This window comes from Neoarius graeffei, chromosome 2 (genome assembly GCF_027579695.1).
Source record: "Neoarius graeffei isolate fNeoGra1 chromosome 2, fNeoGra1.pri, whole genome shotgun sequence".
NCBI lineage: Eukaryota > Metazoa > Chordata > Actinopteri > Siluriformes > Ariidae > Neoarius > Neoarius graeffei.
The window spans coordinates 119,028,014-119,051,483 of record NC_083570.1 but is presented as its reverse complement, the minus strand read 5'-3'; positions in this window follow the sequence as shown (position 1 = coordinate 119,051,483).

Below are 23,470 nucleotides of genomic sequence, written 5' to 3'. Positions count from 1 at the left end.
TTTGGAAGTGGATCAAATTCAGAAGCTCATCCCTCGCGTCATCATCAGGAACGAAGGTTAATCTTTTACCACTCAAAAATAATCGATAAACTGATCAACATTGCACATTGCACCTGTTTTATGTGAAGTACAAAACTTATCTAGCCTATTGTACAGTCTGTTTTGAAATGACCGGCTAGTTTTAAACCAGCCTCATAGTGGGCCTATTAAGCATAACAATTGTGCACAAAATGAAAAAAGCATGAAAATTTCAGGGTTTATTCTTGAAGGCATAAGCTTTAATTTGAGACGTGGAGGCATTCTCAGTTTGACCTCTGGGGTCAGCTAGAGGTCATTGACCTCCATGATATCACATTTCTATGCATGAAATTAGAAAAGGCTGTATCTTAACATCTAAATGTGATGTAAATGTAAAATAAATGTGTTTTTCCATGTGCCTGGACATGAAAAAATCACATATAATACTGATATTCCTCTTAGGGGTAACTTCAGGGGTCAGGTAGAGGTCATTGACCTTTGAAATTTGAAGTTTCTATGCATGACATTCTAGACGGGTGTATCTTAGGATCTAAATGTGATAGAAATGTGAAGTTAATGTGTATTTCCTTGTTTCTGACCATGAGAAACCCATTTTTGATACTGATATTACTCTTACAGGTCATCTCTGGGGTCAGCTAGAGGTCACTGACCTCCAGCATAATGCATTTCTATGCATAAAATTAGAAACGGGTGTACCTCAGGTTCTAAATGTGATAAAAATGTAAACTAAATTTGTATTTCTATGATTCTGTACATGATTCTGTACATTCTGTACACATACTTTTTGGCAAACAAATCCCTACGGATAAGTTGTGCAGCTCTTACTAAGTACAGAGCCTCATCGTCATATTTAGATGCTTTCAGGAGAGCGTCCCCTACATCCTGTTTAAATGTGAGCAGAGTGTCCCTTCCTTGACAGTTTGCCTGTAGATCAGGCAGGACTGCGAGTAGTCTGTTCTTTAGTCTGGTGGTGTGAACACGACTATTTACACATACACCTAGTTGTTCTAATCGTTTTCTGTACATTTCACCCAAGTCAGCTAGTTTGAATATTGGAGCATATTCATTGTCACACACATCATCAATGAAAGCAACCAGTTCAGCAAAGGCAAGACTATGAAGGCGAGCTTCATCATCATTACTGACGTAAACCGTTTGTCTTGCTCTGTTGTACAGTTTCGTTAGGCAAGTAAGATGGTACTTTGCTTCAAGGGCAATCATATCTCCAGGAGATAGCTTTGCAAGTAGCTCTGTGTCCTCCAACTGTATTGCATATTTGCGAACATTTGCATCCATCTGTTTTGTTGCTACTTCATGTAGTTTTTCAGATCCAGCATCATTGCAAAAGAAGCACACGGGCAGTTCAGTTTGCACAGGTTTGCTGTCAGCCGAACGAGTGTGACGCATTGAAGTGCACGGTTGCATCTCGTTCTGCATGGCCCTTTTATGTCTGCTGATTTCATTCTGGTTAAATTTCAGCCGACAAGACTTGTGCCACTTTGCAGTGTTAGCGGATAGTGTATCCTGAAAACCTGTGCCCTCATCTAGTCTAGCAAGATCAATCCCCATGGGAAAAACACCAAGTTGTTTGAACTCCAAAAGATCATTAGCTAATGACACATAACCAACACCAGCAGGTTTCTTGGAAGATTTCGCAGGACATTGCAATGCCTCGCTAGTGTCTAACTGGCACAGAGCACAAAAATCCCAATTAATTTGTGATTTGGGTTGTTTTAATGTGTGACATTTGGTTAAGTCTACCAGCATATGGCGTTTTGCCATAGTGTATCAAGGAGTTAACACACAGCTAATGTGCCATATGGTACAAGAGCATTTATCTCTTTATCAAAAATAAACTGGGGTTAACAATATGAGCAACAAAAAATAGTTTAAATGATATGGTGGTATTTAAAATATAACTTACTATAGGGCTATTTACTAATTCTCTGTCTTCTTATTATCTAAAAGAAAGGAAAGAAAACACACAAGGGTGCACTTGTACTACTGAGTCTACTGTTTATTTTCCCGTGCTGCTGAACAGTGTTGGGAGAGAGTGAGAAAGAGAGAGCAGCACACAGGTTTTGAAGGTTCCATGCGCGGGAAAACCACACCCCTTGCCCCACTCTGAACCGCGGGAAAATAATGGGCTACACACAAAACATGAACATGAAAATTCCGTTGAATCTCTACCTCTGCTAGACTGACATAGTTATTCCTGTGAATTTAGAATTGCCCTATCAATGTCCAACATTAAAATGACTGAAAATTAAACTACAATATACTGTATTCTTCAACTCTAGTGCAAATGAGAGCAAATGCAACAAAACATTACTCACTTTGAAATTATCAATGGAAATGGGGCAACTGTGTTCAGCTTCTGACATAGTTTGTGACCACTGGAGATGTTTTACTTATCAGAAGTGAGTTGTGTCATGTCCAGAAACATGGAATCATATATTTACTTTACATTTACAGTATTTCACATTTTAATCCAAAGATAGATTGTTTCTAATTTCATGCTTAGAAATGCATTATCGTGGAGGTCAGTGACCTCTAGCTGACCTCAGAGGTGACTTATAAAAATGATATCAGTATTAGAAATTAGTTTATCATGGCCAGAAACATGGAAATACACATTTAGTTTACATTTCTATCACATTTAGAACCTAAGATACACCCGTTTCTAATTTCGTGCATAGATATGCATTATGCTGGAGGTCAGTGACCTCTAGCTGACCCCAGAGATGACCTGTAAGAGTAATACCAGTATTAAAAATGGGTTTCTCATGGTCAGAAACAAGGAGATACACATTAATTTCACATTTCTATCACATTTAGATCCTAAGATACACCCATCTAGAATATCATGCATAGAAACTTCAAATTTCAAAGGTCAATGACCTCTACCTGACCCCTGAAGTTACCCCTAAGAGGAATATCAGTATTATATATGATTTTTTTCATGCCCAGTAACATGGAAAAACACATTTATTTTATATTTACATCACATTTAGGTGTTAAAATACAGCCTTTTCTAATTTCATGCATAGAAATGTGCCATCATGGAGGTCAATGACCTCTAGCTGACCCCAGAGGTCAAACTGAGAATGCCTCCATGTCTCAAATTAAAGCTTATGCCTTCAAGAACAAACTCTGAAAGTTTCATGCTTTTTTCATTTTGTGCACAATTCTTCTGATAATAAGAGCTTAACAGCCCCACTATCAGTTTATGAATGTTAAAAGCCTACTTTTTGTTGATGAGGCTTATTGATATATTGACTATTGATGTGTAGGAGGGCATCTATGTTCAGTTGTAATTACACTTTATTCATGTTGATTCGAACAACTGTCATATTGCCTGCTGCAAAAGCGTCTGTTGAAGGCAGGTAGCTAATTGAAAACGTGGGTTGCACTTGTCGTTAGCGTGGAAGGTCTCTCTCCCTCCCTCCCTCCCTCCCTCGACGTTAGCTTGATTAACGTTGGCCTCAGTCTAAATTAGAAAAGCATAAACGAACGGGACTCGTATTATGTCTAGGTTCTACTGTTAGAGCAGGAAAAGGTGGCACATAAATGCTTGTTTGTTCTATCACAATGGAGACCGACTACTTGTTTATTTCACCGACGTTAGTCAGGACCTCAATGTCTGGGCATTTTAGGCAAATGTGGTGCCATTGAAAGCTTGTGCGTCCCGTGGTTCGCAGTTTAGTGAGTGTGCTTGCACAATGTGTTACTTTAATTATAATAATTACAACAATTTCGGTTCGGTCACCATACCAATATAACAGAAGTATAGCAAGCTTACGATCCATTTCCTACTTCACATAAGCCTCATCAACAAAAAGCAGGCTATTTTAACATTCATGAAATGAGGCTAGGTGCAATGTGTGATGTTTAAGATGGCAGTGTTTCCTGCTAATGCTTTCCGACCGCCAAACACTTAAAACGCCAAAACTGTACTGTAAATTATAAAAGTATTATATTTGAATTGTTTGAATGGTTTTGCTCCAGATTCTGTTGATAGTCAGATCTGTTTTTATTCTTCATTGTTGGGTTTTAACCGCCTTAATTAAACTAACTAGTTTCCCCATGTTTTTTCATGATGCAATGCAGAGAGTGTAAATTCATCCACCCGGATGTCCAGACCCTGCTGAAACATTATCTCCTGAGACACTGAGGGGGTCATCAAGGTAAGAATTGGCCTTGCCTCTATCCTGACTGTGTGTGCACCTTCCGCTCATCAAGTACTCTAAAATCTCATCTTTCACGCTACCATAAAAAAAACCCATACAATTCACACCACATCAAATTTCAGTTGTGGGCATTGTGCTTTCAAAGATGTCTGCAGTTTAAGTGCATTTTTTAGCCATCTCAGAAGACATTTGAAGAGTGGTGAACTTGTAACATGTCCATTTGTTGGCTGTGCCTATAAAACAAATAAGTTCACCAACTTTGCCAATCACAAAAGCAGGAAGCACAAAAATCATACAGCCAGAGACCTAAAGTCAGCTGTTTCTACCATGCATTTTACATAGGATTTTGCCAGAGGATGAGACATTAATGGCTGTATTTTTAATTATTTTGAGTGAACAATATATTGAAACGGTTATATAAGCTGTACAGTAACTACTTTTCATTGTGTCAAAGTGAAATTTCTTTAATGTTGTCCCATGAAAAGATATACTTACAAATCTGCAGAAATGTGAGGGGTGATGGTTTAGAACAAGGAAGTAGTTCGTTGTTGTCGAGAGGACCAATCACAGTGGCTCTCTTTTGACTGTTTGCTGTAAAGTTCATCCAATTACATTTTCTGGAATTTCATATAGAAGCTTTGAATGTAAGACTAAATGCATTCCACAGATTTATGTTGTGTACAGAATTAGAATTGCTGCCTCACACCCAATACAGCCATCATATTTTGATGCTGGATTTCTTAAAACATCCAATTTGATAGTGGATACTTCATGTAGTTGGCTTTAATACCCTGCCAGGTGGTCTTCAGTGGGGAGTACCAGCTAATGTCACTAAGTGTTCAAAAGAGCATAGTTGTAAACAACTGGACTTCATTTTGGGTCTGGAAGATGCTTCACTTCACATCCGAATGGTATCTTCACTTCTAGCCAGTACTGAAGAACCCTTTCGGATGAATGAAACAACTTTAAAGCTCCAAACAGAAGTCCAGTTGCTTACTACTAAACACAGTTTACTGACATGGCCTAAATGAATAACAATATTCACTGACATGCCACTAAATAAATTCTGTATCTCTGTGTGCCCAGGTGACGGCGATAGCAGAACATAGGAGGAGAGTAGCCTTGGAAGGATTGCCCATTTACCTCAAGGACGATGCATCAAATCTTTTCAAGACATGTCTGGTAAGAATCAATTTATTCTGTGATACTCTCAACATGTGATAATGTTGGGCAATGTGCACTGTGGCAAGAAGGTTTGCTTTGTCCCCAGCACAGTGTCCAGAGCTTGGAGGAGATGCCAGGAGACATGCCAGTACATCAGGGGACGTGGAGGAGGCCATAGGACAGTTTACAACCCAGCAGCAGGATCGCTATCGCCTTCTTTGTGCAAGGTTGCACAGAAAAACCACTGCCAGAGCCCTGCAAAAAGAGCTTTGCAGGCCACTGATGTGCATGTTGATGCTCAAATGGTCAGAAACAGACTTCATGAGGAGGGTATGAGGGTCTGGTGTCCACACGTGGTTCCTATGCTTACAGAGTGGCACCGTAGGGATTGATTTGCGTATACCATAGAACATCAAGATTGGCACATTGGTGCCCTGTGCTCTTCACAGATGAGAGCAGTTCACACTGAACACATGTGACAGACATGACAACGTCAGGAGATGCCATGGAGAATGGTATGCTGCCTGCAACATCATTTGTGAAGAGCACAGGGCGCCAATGCAAGAATATGTAGATTTTGATGTTCTCTCGTTTATGCAAATCGCTCCATACGGTGCCGCTCTGTGAGCATAGGCCTCACGTACCAGGCCCTCATACCCTCCTCATGAAGTCTGGTTCTGACCGTTTGAGCATCAACATGCACATTAGTGGCCTGCAAAGCTCATTTTGCAGGGCTCTGGCAGTGCTCTTTCCATGCCACCTGGTACAAGGAAGGAGAAAGCAATTCCGCTGCTGGGTTGTAAACCGTCCTATGGCCTCCTCCACATCCCCTGGTGTACTGGCATGTCTCCTGGCATCTCCTCCACGCTCTGGACACTGTGCTGGGGGACACAGCAAACCTTCTTGCCGCAGCACACATTAATGTGTCATCTTGGATGAGGAGCACTACCTAAGCAAATTCAGTGGGTGAAGGAGATTGTCACGTGGTACCTACAAGGGTGTGAAACTGTCAAAATGCACATGTGACCAAAAAAATCAGCCAGAAAGGATGAAAAAAGAGAAATGGTCTGTGTGGGGTGTATTTTGGTTATTACCTCTACTTTCTACCCATTGCTTGTTAAATTTGCACAAAATGGATTCATAATGAGCGTTGTTTCGTTACTAACTGGACTGGCTGGTATCACAGAAGTATGATTGACTTGGAGTTGCATTGCATGGTTTTGGTGTTCCCTTTATTTATTGGAGCAGTGAATTTCATTCACACATTCAGTAATGTCTTCTGTCTTTGCACACTCAGGACACAGATGAAGAGGAGGATTACACCAAAGGTGTAAAAATTGCCATACTGACAGTCTTCGAGGATGATGTAGCATCCGTTACGTCCCTACCTACGGTCATCAACATTGGCGTGATTTTGGAAGAGAGTGTCATCGTTCAGGGCATAAAGGACCTTCCTTCAGCAGTCGCATACTTGTTTGGCCTGCTGTATTGCATCAACATGGAATACCCCAAAAACCTGAGATACACTTTTGAGGTTTTACAGAAAGTTTTCCTTGACATGGGAGCACACTGCTGCTCTGCACGAGCTCAGTCACTCCAAGGTAAAATGCAGAAATGTCTGCGCTAATGTGGCAAGTCCATTTCTCTCTCTCTCTCGGAGCTGCAAGTCAGGTGAGGGCAAGAGGCGGAAAAGTTTGTTGAATAGTTAATTGATTGTTTTACACGGATTTTTACTTGTTAATTGTTTAAGGGCTTAAGGTTTATTTACTAAATACTACAGGTCTCTCTGTGATGGGTGTTTTTAAGCTTATTTTTTAAAGTGTATTCAGTGAAATGTGTTGAAACTGTTTTGATCAAAGTTAGTAAGAAGAGTCATTTGGAAGAATGTCCCAGTTGCCTTTCCACTTTACCTGGTTTGAAACCCCCAGTGCATGTTTTTTGTGTTTAAAATAAAGGAAATGGTTGTGCACATGAATTGTCTATTTGACTTTTTCCCCCTACTTTTTAATCTAAGTTGTGACAATCATTTAACATAACTTTAGTTTAAGTCACAAAAATAGCTAGTAAAAATGATTTTTCAAGTAAGAAGATATTTTGATTTAATTGATTAAACAAGTTTTGTCCTCTTGTTGGGCATACTTGGAAAAACAAGTAAAAAGATATTTTAATTTAATTGATTGAACAAGTTCTGTCATCTTGTTGGGCATACTTGGAAAAACCCTTAAATACATTTCTTGATTTCTTAGTTGAGGTTACTCCAAAAAACCCTTGATATGGGTTGCCTTGCTTTTTCAAGTAAACTGAGCAAATTTTTTTTTTTTACAGTGCACGAATGTGTCGGATAGAGATGTTAAAGCCCTGGAGGATGAGGCACCACCGCATCAGACGTTGATTTTGATTACACATACGATGCAAAAACGTCAACGGGTTATGGTCGGTGTAAACTACAACGGGCTCAACGGCCCCACCGACATAAACCTCGAAATGTTGGAGCGCCAACACAAACGCCAGGGCCTCTTTTTCAATTGTGGAATACGCGCGCTGATGACTGTTAAATTTACGGGGAAAAAAACCAAAGAGGATGTTCCACACCATCAGAGCCACGCTGCATCAGTACTGCTCCAGCCCCCAAATCACTGGCATCAACTGCCAGCGAAAAAGGCACAGAGAAATTAGGGGCTGCCAGTACAGGAGCAGTAGTGAGTAACGCCTTCACAGAATCAAAAGCCAATTGGCTCCCTGCAGTCCACAAAAACGCCCTTTTTAAACTGAGATCAGTAAGAGGTGCGGCTACAGCGGAAAAATTCTAACAGAATGACTGGTAATAACCAACCATTCCAAGAAAGCGTCTTAAAGGGATAGTTCGGGATTTTTGACATGAATCTGTATGGCATCCCCATCAATAGTGTCGTGCAAACACACTGACTTACCCCTGACAGCATCCTGTGAGTCCAGTTCTTGTCCAGTTTTGGTCCAGACGAAAGTAGTCCGGCAAGTTTGTTGGGGTCACGAAAGTAAAACGTTTTTCATCTCAAAACAGTATGTGTTCAAAAGAGTGATATATTTGCATCACAAAACCGTTGCCAAATAAAAAGTCAGACCTCGAAATCGCTTGGCACTATTTTCTCTCCCTTCTTATCACTGCGCGCTGCCGCCAGGTGACAGTGAAACGCAGACCCGCTAAGCTGGTGGGAGACCAAGGCTGCACTCTGTCCACGGCTTACACACGTGATGGCACGGAGGATGTGTATAGTGGCAGCATCTGTCCCCCCAGAGAGGATCTTTTCAAAAGCAGGACAGATTATAACTGAGAGGAGAAATAGAATCAGAATTAACTAGTTAATTGCAGTAATTAAAAGAATAGGTAGGAAAAGGAAGGCGCAAAGACACCGCGCAGCGCCTGAAAACGGGTTTTCAGGCGCTGTGCACCCATTTTCAGGCGCTGCGCGGTGTCTTTGCGCCTGCAGCGGTGCTTTGCCTGTGCTGTGGCCGAAAATAGTTCCAGATGTAAATTGGTCTAGTAAATCCCTTCGTGTTAATTTGCATTGATATGTGTACTCGATGTGAATGTACAAGTCATGAGAAATAATTATAAAAAATCTTGAGTTATTTAATTCACTTCTGCAACGACAATGCTAGCTGGACACGCCGGATGCGACTACGCTAAGCTAAGCTAACAGGGGCGTTTATAGATCAGGACAATGGCTGGGTCGGCTACAAAACGCTTTGGCTCACTCATCCAATTCTAGGGACTGACTCAATTTCATCTGGGGGTGGCGTATTCCTTTAAAGCAAAAATAAAATCTCAGGAGCCGTTTGGGAGCCGAAAGAGCCGGCTCCTTATAGTAAGAAGAGCCAAAAGAGCCGAAATTCCCATCACTAGTAAACAATGAATGAAACAGCCGTGGCTGTCACCTGGCGGCAGCGCACAGTGATAAGAAGGGAGAGAAAATAGTGCCAAGCGATTTCGAGGTCTGACTTTTCATTTGGCAACGGTTTTGTGATGCAAATATCTCACTCTTTTGAACACATACCGTTTTGAGACGAAAAACGTTTTACTTTCGTGACCCCAACAAACTTGCCGGACTACTTTCATCTGGACCAAAACTGGACAAGAACTGGACTCACAGGATGCTGTCAGGGGTAAGTCAGTGTGTTTGCACGACACTATTGATAGGGATGCCATACAGATTCATGTCAAAAATCCTGAACTATCCTTTTAAGACGCTTTCTTGGAATGGTCGGTTATTACCGGTCATTCTGTAAGAATTTTTCGAGACGAGGGAACAGGGTACTGCAAAACAGCTTCCACTTTCGCACTAACCGGGCTCCATCTCTTGAAATAGCCCTGGGGCATAAATTCAATTTTTCTGATACAGTGTCAGAAAATAAAGACGAAAGGGAGGAATCATTCTTCTGCTGAAGAATTAATTGTTCGCGGCTCAGAGACATATCTGCAAAACAAGGCAACATCGACAGCGGAGAGGGTTTCTTTATTTTCGCCCCACCACTATCAGACAAAGGATGAACAAGAAACATGTCGGAGAGGTCAAAATAATCATCCCTACATGTTTTTACAGCAGTCTCGGCCTTCTTGGCCATTGCACGTGTAACAACATTTGCGTGGAAAACATCAGGAAACTCCACACTTAATTTATCAGGGCTTTCAGCCTCAGCAGTGTTGGTCACGACAGGTCCAGGAAAAACCACTCCTCCCATAATATCATTACCTAGCAAAAGGTGCACATCTTTAACAGGGAGGAAAGGGTGCACGCCCAGTTTAAACTCACCGGTAACTAAATTAGATGTGAGAACAACCCCATGAAGGGGGACACTAATAAAGCCCATCTCAAAACCTTGCACAAGGACATTTTCACCGGTATAAGACTTGTCACTGAAATTCAAAACACTCTCCAAAACAAAGCTTTGCGAGGCAGCCATGTCACGGAGCACCTTCACAGGCATACCCGTACTTTGCACACAGGGGCGCAGATAGGATTTTTGAACTGGGGGGGACTGAGCTGTCAGCAAATAATTCCATTTTGTGTGTATATATATATATATATATATATATATATATATATATATATATATATATATATATATATATATACACACACTACCATTCAAAAGTTTGGGGTCACTGAAAACAGTTTAGCTCTTTAGAGAAGCTATAAAACTGACCTTCCTTTGAGCAGATTGAGTTTCTGGAGCATCACATTTGTGGGGTCGATTAAATGCTCAAAATGGCCAGAAAAATGTCTTGACTATATTTTCTATTCATTTTACAACTTATGGTGGTAAATAAAAGTGTGACTTTTCATGCAAAACACAAAATTGTCTGGGTGACCCCAAACTTTTGAACGGTAGTGTGTATACATGTTATTTCACCTCCCTCACTGCCATCACCAGGAACTACCTGCAGGCCAGGACAATGATAACATTTTTACATAGCCTATGGAAATCCAAAGTTTACACATTATCATCACGCACAGAAATTGCAAAACTGCAAAACTAGTTTTAAAACCGCTAAGTTCCAACTGTTAAACATAGCGAGAGGCTGGGCTACGTGTGTGTGTGTGTAAAGTGTAAACCAGTGCATCCTGACTTTCTAACTATGCCTGTGTGTTGCGTGAGCGGCAATCAGTCAACAACTCTTCGCAAAGTTTCCTTATGAAACAATATGCTCGCTGAAATTATGGCAGGGAACGCCAGATTAAACATTAAAACTGCCTTCTGAGCACTGTATCTACAGGCTGCCACCGAAAGAAGGAGGCTACCAGAAAGGCATCTCTACTCCGTACGATTTTACTTTCACTACGACATTACTTTGAACAGACTATCAAAAAATTGCAAGGCGATATGATAAAGTAAGGCACAGTTTACTTACAGTCGTTTTTTTTTTTTTTTTTAAACGATGCAATCGTTTTCTGCCTTTTGGCACCCTTCATCATGCCGTGTTGGGGTCCTGAACTAGGAGGAGCTGTCCCCGATATGCCTGTCAAACTTGTTGTGGGTAACCATAGCAACCAAGCTCGAGCTCGCAACCCGTGCAGTCTGCGCAGTTGCAACTATGTATGTACTGCTGTGCACCTCAATAAACCGAATGGTAATTAGTCTTTTGATTTTTCCATGAGGTTTGCCTTATGCAAAGAAAGACAGCATAGACGTTTTTTCCTCCCTATAAGTGGGGGGGACCGAACGAGGTGAATTTAAATCTGGGTGGGACGAATCCCCCCCGTCCCCCCCTCTATCTGTGCCCGTGCTTGCACACCTGGCAAAGTGACAACGGCGTCCGTAATAAACGGAGCGAAAGCCTGATTTCTCTCATCTTTCCGAGACGTCAAAGGGAGAAAGGATATACAATTAACGTCAGCCCTGTAAGAAGGGGTAGATTTAATTACACCACGCTTCAGTTTGAAACAATTTGCTACTGTGTGACCACGCTTCTTACAGTGCGCACAAAACTGATTTTTCACTCGCAACGCTCCATCATCTGCACTCCGAACAGGCTGAGCAGCAACGGTTACAGCGCCTCTCGCATTGTTCTTCTGAGTAGCAGCGTACAAGGGCTTAGTGGCAAAAGCACTCGCATCCTTATGGGCCAATACGTCTATTCATCTGCCATAACGGCAGCGTCCGCAGGTTTTAAAATTTTATGTTCACCCAAATAAGAAGCGACACTCTTCACTCTTAGAAATGGCTGTAATTTTTACAGTGCAGTACAGCTAAACCCTGCAGGATTATACAGTATTGATATAGTACAGCACTGTACTGGAGTTAATGTAGAAATGTTGCAAGGCGGGAATGTTATACAGTAATGTACTTGACTTTTGTTGCTTACTGTAGCTTATTCAGCAACTCTGCTGTATTGTACTGTAATTTCGTCACTGTTAGCCCATTCAACTCTGACTGATATGTTGTCTGGACGTCACGTGCATACAGCGCACACTAACGAGTGAAGTGAAGTTGCAAGCAACGTTACCTGACTGAGTGCTTCCTGAGTCCCTAAAACCCTTGGAATTCGGTGAGTATTTCTGTTAGTATTTCTGTCCCCTGTCATTTTTTCCCGTCAGATATTGTCCACGAAAGTAATCTTTTTTTTTCAGTCTTTACTTAGCTTAGCTGACCTTAGGTGAAAGATTCTTGGTTTTGCCTATAGAGATCTTGCATGTGACGTCACAGCCGATCCAGATTGTGACAGACGCCATCGTGTCGGTCAAACGCCATATTCCGCCTTCTACTTCTACTTTTACTTCTACCTTTTCTTCTGGAAAACCCTACTATATACAATTCTACTACAACGGCTGCGGCTACAAGCTCTCCCTACCTGTGCACGTTTTTTATGTTTTTTGTGTGTATTTTTGCGTGTTGTTCGTCTGTACCGGACTTCAATATCCACTACAACCGTATAGACTTACTGGACATTGGTTTCCAGCAGAAAATGACGGTTTGTAGCGATTTCCATCGCATGCACAACATTCCGGACGAGAAAAAAAAAAAAAATTCCAGACGAGACCAGATTGCGAGACCAGCGGGGTCTCCGTGGATTGTTATCGGAAGCAAAGCGAAGGAGGCGGCGCCGGGAGCGGAAGCAAAAGCGAGGCTACAGGCAGAGCCGGCCTGTTGACTAAGCTCAGAAAACAGCCACTCAAACCTCCACTGCCAAGCCTCTACCTCTCCAACGCCAGATCCATGTAAACAAGACGGACGATTTGGAATTACCTTATTCTATTCTATAATCGGCTGGTCAGTGCTATACTCAATACTTAAGTGACTTACCCATCCAATGAGGATCATTTTCTTGTTCACAAGATGCCACATCTGAGTCGCTGACAAATCCTGAATTTCTGTAAAGATAACTGTGCAGAGATTTATAAGCACGCAGTGCTTCACCACTGAACAGCGAGGGAAAGTTAATGAGGTAATTATACACGTCCAGGTATTCCGCTGGCAGTTCAAAATCCGGTCGTGAAAACTCCGTCCGGAAAGCCATAAGGGTCACAAATCTGTAGATCGTTTATTTTAGACATATATCTAGTTATCTGTTCATTAGAAAAATGAGCCGTGTAGTCCGTCGGTTGAAATTGATCCATTCTGTACACGAGTGCAGCAGTATTCAGCGGTGTTTTTGACCAACACTATGGCGGTTGTGTACTTTCCGGTCACGTGACTGCAAGATCTCTATTGGCCGTCTGTGGTTGAAATACTAACATTCAACTTATTGTCACTTTTGATAGTGGCAACTTAGTGGCCATTTACACATTCATTTAAAAAAATATACGGGGACATACTTTTTAATTCATTTGTTTTAACTGGCCGTGTCTAGCTTTTACTCAGCACGCTAGCTAGATAATTAACTAGCATCTAACCAAAGACTAGTTTTGCCTATTCGCCGTCTCTGGTTCAAATCTTAAAACTGAATCTTTTTAGCGCATGTAAGCCGTTTTCGACCCCTCGTCGCTTTCCATAGTAACAACATACATATTTGGACATTAATTTGAAAGAATATCGGGACACACTTTTTTAATTCCTTTGTTTTAACTATAGGGTGAAGTTGCAAGTCATCCCACTGAAGTCTGACTTGTCCGTGTCAGCACACTAGCTCATTGAGAGTATATTAGTTATAATATACAGTCAATGCGCTAGCTAGATAACTAAATATTCTTAGTTCTGCCTTTTCGCCGTCTCTGGTTGAAATCTTCGCATTGAATGTTTTTAGCGCATGTTAGCAGTTTTCAACTCATTTTAGCTTTTGATAGTTGCCATTTATGGTTAAATGTGATCGTGCACATGTGTACATTTTCATAAGGAAAAGCCTCCCGTGAAAATTCGCCTTATTTGCCCCGAGCATGCTTCCAAATTTGACCGCAATCTTGTGAGAAATGGCCTTAATGGCCTTTAATCAGTTGTATGCATATTGAATACGTAGTTTTTCTAGCAGTAGAGTGGCTAGATTAGATTACCAAGACATTTAGAATTTTATTTCAAAGTATATTGTGACAGACTTCTTAATTAATTTGTTTGTTTTAACTACATTACAGGGTGAAGTTGAAGTTGCATCGGAAGTTTGCATCGGATGTCTGATGCAAAATAGGACTGCAAGGTATGGCGGCGGCCTTTGACTGCAAGACATGCAGTTATTCAACCACCTCACTGCACACATTTATTAAACATGCCAAAACTCACAGAAACATGGCCAATTACTGGTATGCATGTGGTGTACCACAATGCCCATGCAGTTTCAAGAAACTACAGTCCTTTAGATCCCACATGTATCGAAATCATCATGACAAAAGTCAACCACAACCCCAGGCACAAGCCCAGGATGGTATAACATCATGCCACATAGCAGGTTGCACGTTTCATTGCACAGATTTTGCAAGTCTATGTGCTCACTTGAGGTGTCATGTTCAGAATGGTAGGAAAGTTAGTTGTCCCTACACAGGCTGTACAAAATACTTCAGGGTGAGGTCAAGTTTTTCCTCTCATCTAAGTAGGTGTCACAAATTAACTCAGTACAGAACACCCACTCACAGTACACCTGCTAGCCAGCAGGAGGAGCCCTGCATCTCATCTCATCTCATTTTCTCTAGCCGCTTTATCCTTCTACAGGGTCGCAGGCAAGCTGGAGCCTATCCCAGGGTACACCCTGGACAAGTCGCCAGGTCATCACAGGGCTGACACATAGACACAGACAACCATTCACACTCACATTCACACCTACGGTCAATTTAGAGTCACCAGTCAACCTAACCTGCATGTCTTTGGACTGTGGGGGAAACCGGAGCACCCGGAGGAAACCCACGCGGACACGGGGAGAACATGCAAACTCCACACAGAAAGGCCCTCGCCGGCCCCGGGGCTCGAACCCAGGACCTTCTTGCTGTGAGGCGACAGCGCTAACCACTACACCACCGTGCCGCCCGGAGCCCTGCATGTCATCTGATAAACAAGTCAGTGAGGGCTCTGTAGGTGTACATGTTGAGGAGGATATTGTGCCGGACAAATCACAGTATTTGAAAAATTTGGCTCTTTTTTACTTGAAAATGCAAGCTAAATTGTTGATCCCAGCCACCACCATTCAAACTATTGTTGAAGAATATCAAGAGGTTCACAATGCTGACGTTAAGTATATAATGTCTAAAATTAGAGAAAGAATGGCCACGTTGAACATACCTGAGACTGATATCACTCAGTTTCTTAATGATGTGTCCAAAGATGATATCTTTAAACAGTGCCATGAGGGACCTCTCAGATCAGATCAGACTCGACAAACTTTTTTCAAAAAAACTTTCAATTATGTCGAGCCCATGCAGATCTATGTGGGCTTTGACGCAGCTGGTATTGAACGACATTTCCAGTATGTTCCTATCAAGGAAACTCTGAAGGCTCTCCTCGCCCAGGAAACAATCAAACAACAGTATAGAAAAACCAAGATCAAAGTTGGTGCAATGTCTGACTCTGGGAGTGATGTTTTGGCTGATGTGATAGATGGCAAAGTCATTAAAAATAATGATTTGTTGAAAGAAGACCCCTCATCCCTGTCTATCGTATTATATCAAGATTCGTTTGAGGTGGCAAACCCTCTTGGTTCTGCTCATGGAAAGCATAAAATCTGTGCTGTCTACATGACCCTTTGTGACATATTACCCCACAATCGATCTTGTGTTGATCCCATGCAATTAGTTTTACTCTGCAGGGAGGAAGACTTGCGCTATTTTGGGCAAGCCAAACTTTTTACTCCTCTTGTATGTGATTTGAAGGACACTGAGGAATTTGGCTTTGAAACGGAAGAATTTGGCAGTTTGAAAGGAGGATTGATAGCGATATCAGGGGACAATCTGGGTTCCCATTGTGTTGGGGGATTTACTGAAAATTTCAGTAAAAGTAAGAACTTTTGCCATTACTGCTCAATTAACAGGGAGACCTTTCAGGAGAATCCTGAAAAGTTAGGCCCCAAAAGAACAGTGGAAAATTACAAGGAAAGTGTTTTGCAGCTCCATCATGGCCAGCCTATTGTCAATGGATTAAAATTCGATTCTGTTTTCAACAGCCTCAAAAACTTCCATGTGTGTAACCCAGGTCTTCCCCCTTGTTTGGGTCATGATTTGTTTGAGGGAGTGGTGTCCTATGACTTGGCACTTTATATTAAGCATCTTATAAAAGTTGAGAAACACTTCACATATCACCAGTTGAACAGGTCCATTCTACAATTTCATCACGCTGGTAGTGATGGAAACAACAGGCCATGTGAGGTGAAAGAGGAAAGAGAGAAACTGGCAGGGCATGCAGCGCAAAACTGGTGTTTCTTACGTTTGCTTCCTCTTTACATTGGAGATCGTGTTCAGAATCCAGTGGAGAATCAAGTATGGCAGTTGTGCTTAAAGTTACGAGAAATTGTTGAGCTGATTTGTGCAGCTAAAATTAGCCATGGCCAGATTGCCTACCTGAAGGTCTTAATTGAGGAGTACATTCACCTCAGACACAGCCTGTTCCCTGACTGCCCACTAAAAGCTAAACACCACTATTTGTTGCACTACTCTGACCTCACTCTCCAATTTGGTCCTCTTATTCGCTTGTGGACACTTCAATTCGAGAGTAAACACTGTTATTTTAAAAGGTGTGCAAGGAGGCTGCACAATTTTAAAAACTTGTGCAGCTCCTTAGCTGAAAGGCATCAATTATTGCAGGCATACCTTGGCACAGGGCAGCTGTTTTCGCCAGATGTTCAGGTGGTTGGTCCAGTGACTAGGTTTGAGGATAAACTTTACTGTCCTTTGATTCAGGAAGCGTTTCATGGGACATCAGTCCTCAAAAAAGACACAACAGGGGTGTCCTCTATTGTTTACAAAAACATCAGATACTGTAAGGGCCTAGTTGTTGCAGTTTCACATGATGATAATGGCATCCTGTTTGGCAAAATTGTGCTAATTTTGATTAATGAGAGCAGAGTTTACCTTATGTTGGAGGCATGTGAGTCTGTCTTTCTCATTGATGTTGGACTTCACTTGCTGAACGAAAAGGGGGCATACATGTGTGTGAACATAGACACCTTGGCTGATTATTACCCTTTACCTGTCTATGAAATTGGAGATGTTTCAGTGGTTGCGCGCCATCACTCCATTGTTGGGCCTAGCACTGAGCATTGATTGATTTCTCAGTATTCTTCCCTGAATAAATTAACCAAAATGTATTTCACAAGTTCGTATATGTAAATATTGTTTTTAAATCAAAATTGTAGCCAGACTAACATCCTCCTATCCCCTGCTTTTTCCAGATTTCAACATGGGAGACTCAATCTATGACTGTGTCACAGCTGTCCTCCCAAAATTAGATCAGGAGCGGTTGCAGAAAGTTGTAGAACGGTTAGTTATAGAAATTGGTATTGAGGACACAACCGATCTTAATTTTGTTAAAGAAGAGGATATTAAAGACTTACTGACCCCCTGTCAAAGCAAAAAGCTCATCGATGCATTCCAAAGAAGAGGTTAGTTAAACATGTAAAAAGTTAATTTTTTAATTCATTCAGTCCAGTTGCATCATCTTTATCAGTTTTAGTTGCACATCAATGTATGATCTTACTTACTCACTTACTAAGCTTTTTCCATATGCGCAGAAGCAACATGTAACTTCACGTCCACAAATACAATCCCACTATTGATTCTCCATTCATTTACTATTCACTACAGACATTGTCACAGTAGACACCAAAACCTTCAAACTCAAACATACACCATCACACCTCTACTCACGCCACATACTTTTCATCTCCTGAAAAACAGCCCACACAGGAAGTGAGTGCGCACTTCACACACACACACACACACACACACACACACACACACACACACACACACACACACACACTCGTCTCATACTGAGCAGTACATCCCTTAGCTCCATAAATGTATCCATAGATACTTAATCATACATACATCCTCTTAACTGAGCACTTAAACACCCCCTTGGAAATACCTCCCCTATACACTACAATAGCTACCCAAGCTTCAGAATCCTACCCACTAACACTTACTCATGCCACATTTTCTAACCATCGCCAATAAGTCCTTCACCACAGTACAAACAACACATACAACAGAAAAACACAACTTAACATTGATTCTTGAACTTGTCCTTTCTTTTCACAGATTGTACCCCACAGCCACTCCAAAGTTCTTTTGTGCAGTTAGTGTACACACCCCCAGAAACGCCGCCTGCACCATTGGCAGACTCTGGCACCACCATGTCTTCTCCATCCACCCGCCCGTCTCAATGGATCACCAACTTCCAAATACCTTGGGAAAAAATGCCCACAGGACTGAGGGAATGCATGGACAGAGGAGTGCATGCCGCACAACCAGACAGGCTCAAAATGATAAGAATTATTGTTGATGCTATTAGATGTTTTTGCCTTAACCCGAGTAGATCGCAGTGTCCTACAATCGCCAAGGATGTCGTGGCTCAATACCCCAAAACGTTTGGAGACGTCACCAATGAAGGGGATCTGCTAGGCTGTGGCTACACATCCTTACTGAATCAGTTTAAGACGCGTGTTGAACACCTCAACTGAAATAACACTTGCAAAAGTCAGGCAACCTCATGGGTTGGGGGGGAGTCTGGCACCGACAGGGGGTAAACGGCACCTGGCCTGCTCCGTTACGCACGTCACACATCAACACACTGGAGTTAAGGGCGGTGTTTTTGACACTGCGCCATTTTCTGGACGTGCTAAGGGGCAAACATGTGTTGGTTCGCACGGACAACGTTGCGACGGTCTTCTATATCAACCATCAGGGGGGCACCAGGTCTTTGGCTGCGCTGCGAGTGGCTCACAATCTTCTAGTATGGGCTCAGGACAACCTCATGTCCATACGAGCAGCTTACCTGCCTGGACGTCTGAACAGTGTGGCAGATGCTCTGTCACGCGGGACAGTGTTGCAGGGAGAATGGAGACTGCATCCAGACACAGTGGAGCAGATCTGGAAGACATACGGGAGGGCAACTGTGGACCTGTTTGCGAGCAGTCAAACAACCCATTGCCTAACATGGTTTTCCCTAGGGGAAGAAGCGGCAGCGATGGGCCAGGATGCTCTGGCCCACAACTGGTCAAGGGCGGTCCTTTATGCCTTTCCCCCCCTACCACTGTTGTGGAGAACTCTTTGCCATGTGCGCGATCACGGCCACCATGTGTTGCTGATAGCTCCTCATTGGCCCTCCAGACCATGGTTCCAGCTTCTGTTTTCTCTGGTAGTGGGACCTCCTTTTCGGCTGCCCAGCAGGCCCGACCTGCTGACGCAGTTGGACGGCAGGATCCAACACCCGTGTCCAGAACGCCTGAAGCTCTGGGTGTGGCCCCTGGGACCCTGGGGCTATTACTGGAGTGTTCAGAGGGGACCCAGAACACTTTGGTAAATGCGCGGGCAGAGTCTACCTGTCGCTTGTATGCAGGCAAGTGGAAGGTGTTTTGTGGTTGGTGCACAGAACGTAACATCGACCCATTCAGTTGTTCTGTTCCACAGGCTCTAAACTTCTTACAACACCTGTTGGAGCTTGGCAGGGCTGCATCTACACTCAGAGTGTATGTTGCAGCGCTGGCAGCTCATCGCTCAGAAATTGGAGGCGTCTCACTTGATTCACACCGGTTGGTAGTGGCTTTCTTGAAGGGAGCGTTTCGTCTTCGTCCTCCCCCTCTGGTGCGGAGTCCATCATGGGAGCTAAGCACTGTGCTTGAGTCTCTTTGTTTGCCGCCTTATGAGCCTCTATCGACGGCTGATATCAAGTGGGTATCCTTTAAAACTGCTTTTCTTCTTGCCATCACAACGGCCCGTCGTGTGGGGGAGCTACATGCCCTCTCCATGAGTACTGTTTGTCTCCGTTGGGGCCCTATGTTTGACAGTGTCTCATTGTGGCCTAACCCAGCTTTCCTCCCGAAAGTCTTGTCCCCCCAGTTCAGCAACCAGCCGATTTTGCTGGTGGCTATTTCGGCAGATGTCTCAGACATACGGAAAGAGTTATGTCCTGTCAGGGCTCTGAAGGTTTATTTGGATCGAACGGCAGCCTTTCGTACTACTGACCAGTTGTTTGTTTGTTTCGGTGGCTTTCAGAAGGGAGCAGCCCTGTCTAAGCAGCGGCTCTCTTGTTGGGTGGTGGAGGCAATTACCTATGCTTACAAATCAACAGGGAGTGCTGTGCCCTCCTCAGTTCATTGTCATTCGACACGTGCTCAGGCAACTTCGTGGGCAGCTCTCAGAGGAGTGCCTCTCTCTGACATTTGTGCTGCTGCGACTTGGTCTAACACATGTACCTTCGCCCGGTACTACAGACTGAATGTTGTGTCCATGCCATCGTTGTGTGTGGCAGTTTTACCAGATGGTGGCGATGCTCTTCCTGACTCCTCGTGACGGGGTTGGTATTCGTCTTCCACTAGTGCTTCAGCACCGCCCTGGCGGTCTGGAATGAAGGAAATAGAACGCTGGTTACGAATGTAACCGTGGTTCTATGACTAAGTGGAAGACCGCCAGGGTCTTTGGTCACTCGGACTGCGCGAGGATGATCTTGAGACCAAAATGACGTGGGGTGTTGCCTTATATAGGCAGGCAGTCACGTCATACGTCATGAGATGACAACTTTTGTATACGATTCTCGATAACGCACGGATGCAAGGATGCTTCCACTAGTGCTTCAGCACCGCCCTGGCGGTCTTCCACTTAGTCATAGAACCACGGTTACATTCGTAACCAGTGATTGGTGTGGAATATCCCAATGTCATTTTCATTTTCACTTATTTTGAGTAGCATCATTTGTCTGATTTCCTGCTATTGTAGATTGTGATAGGATTGTCTTTTTCAGGGCAGTCACTGGTGACCTCAAGAAAATGGATGTTGTCCATTGAAGGACAAATACAGGTGATGACAACAGAGAACTTTGCTGCAGCACTTTTGACCCTTTTTGCAACTTACTACGTGCTGAACATTCAGTACCAAGAGGATGCTGCATGCACCCTGGAACTGGTTCAAAGGTTAGTTACCTACCAGTACTGTCTGTTCAGTATTCTTACTATTCAGTAGTTCTCATACTACATAACATACATATATAGAGGTAATAACCAAATGGTGAATGTGACAATCTTAATGTTCTCCGGTATACGCAAATCACTACCTACTGTGCCACTTTGTAAACATAGGCCCCAGTTGTGGACACCAGGCCCTCATACCCTGCTTATGAAGTCTGTTTCTGACCATTTGAGCAGAGACGTGCACATCAGTGGCCTGCAAAGCTCATTTTGCTAGGCTATGGTGGTGCTCTTTCTGTGCTACCTTGCACAAGAATGAGATTGTCTTTTCTGATTGGTTGATGAGTGAATTCAGTAAAAATTGCAGAAAAAAAGCCTCTACCTCCTTTGAATTTGAGAGCACAAGGGAATTAATTAAACAAAGTAATGAACTGGATATTAAAAATTATTCTTTAAATACAGATTCATGGTGAGAATCAATCCAGAGGAAGGGAAAAAGTGCTTGGCCAGACAGGGTGTCAGCAAGAAGAGTGGGAAGCTCGTGCAGAAGAAAGCAGTGTCCATCAACCCCCTGGTGAACAAGTTCATCCAATCCCTTTTGGATTTTGAATGGCAGACCTCCAACTGAGGTGCATGTTTGTGTGTGTGCGTGCAATGCTTGTGCATATATTAGCATGATGACAATGCTTGTGCATATATTAGAAGAGATTTTTGTCCACTTTTCTTTGCAGATCATCTCTAAATCGTTCAAATTTGTGGCTGTAGCTTGGTAAATGGAAGATTATGTTCCCTCCATAGGATTACTACAGGGTTAATGTTTGGAGACTGTCTAGGCCACTTCATGACCTTAATGTACTTCGTCTTGAGCCACTCCTTCATTGCTTTGGCTGTATGTTGTGGATTATTGCCATGTTGGGAGACCCATCCATGACCCACCTTCAATCTAGTGGTGGAGGGAAGGAGGTTGGCACTGCAGGATTATAATTCTCTGTGGCTTTAAGTGTTATCAATAGTTTTCTTAGTGATTGAGGTCCCAACTGCATTCAGACCATTGCCTAGCTCCTCATGTACAGTTCTAGGGTGCTTTCTCTCTGTTCTCATGATTATTGAATCCCCACCTGGTCAAATCTTGTATGGAACTCCAGACAGGCCGATTGATGGTCATTTTGTACTTGAATCTTGGAAGAAATGCACCAACAGTTTGCTCCTTAATGTTCAGTTTCTTGTTTGTGGTTTTGAAGCCCATTTGGGGTCTGATTGATTGACTGATACTATATGTACTGATTCTACTGATTCAGTGTGTCTTTTTTTGGAGGTGACTATTTACAGGTGTCTTTAAAAGGAACAGTCCACCCTTTTTTGATTTTCACATATTTGCAGCATTTCCAAATATTACACATGAATGTGCATATCATTTTCTTCTTGGTGTGTTCAGGACTTAGATTCAGTGCTTAGAAGTTGTGAGCATAGCTTAGCATAATCACTGGAATTAAATGGTATGTTTAGCATCAAGCACTTGATACCATTTACTTCCAGTGAGTATGCTAAGCTATGCTAATAACTTCTACATCCTGAATCTAAGTACTGAACACACTGAGAAGAAAATGATATGCACATTCATGTGTAATATTTGGAAATACTGCAAATATGTGAAAATCAAAAAAGGGTGGACTGTTCCTTTAAAGACACCTGTAAATAGTCACCTCCAAAAGAGACAGAACTGTTAATCATTGGCAGGGAATCAAATACTTACTGTATTTCCCTCAATGAAATATAAATCAATTAATATATATCCTCTAAAGTTATTTTCTGGACTTTCTTTTTGATATTCTGTCTCTCCATGTTAAAATACACCTACCGTTAAAATTACAGACTGATGATGTCTTTATTAGTAGGTAAACCAACAAACTCTATGATCTCTGCATTTGCCACATTGTGTTTTTTGTATTAAAAGGTAATAAAAACAACAAAAACAATTGTTTTTTTTTAAAGCTATTTAATTGAATTACAGTATATTACAGTAAGACAAAGTCACCAGTAAAGCACAGTAACCTGTAGCTAC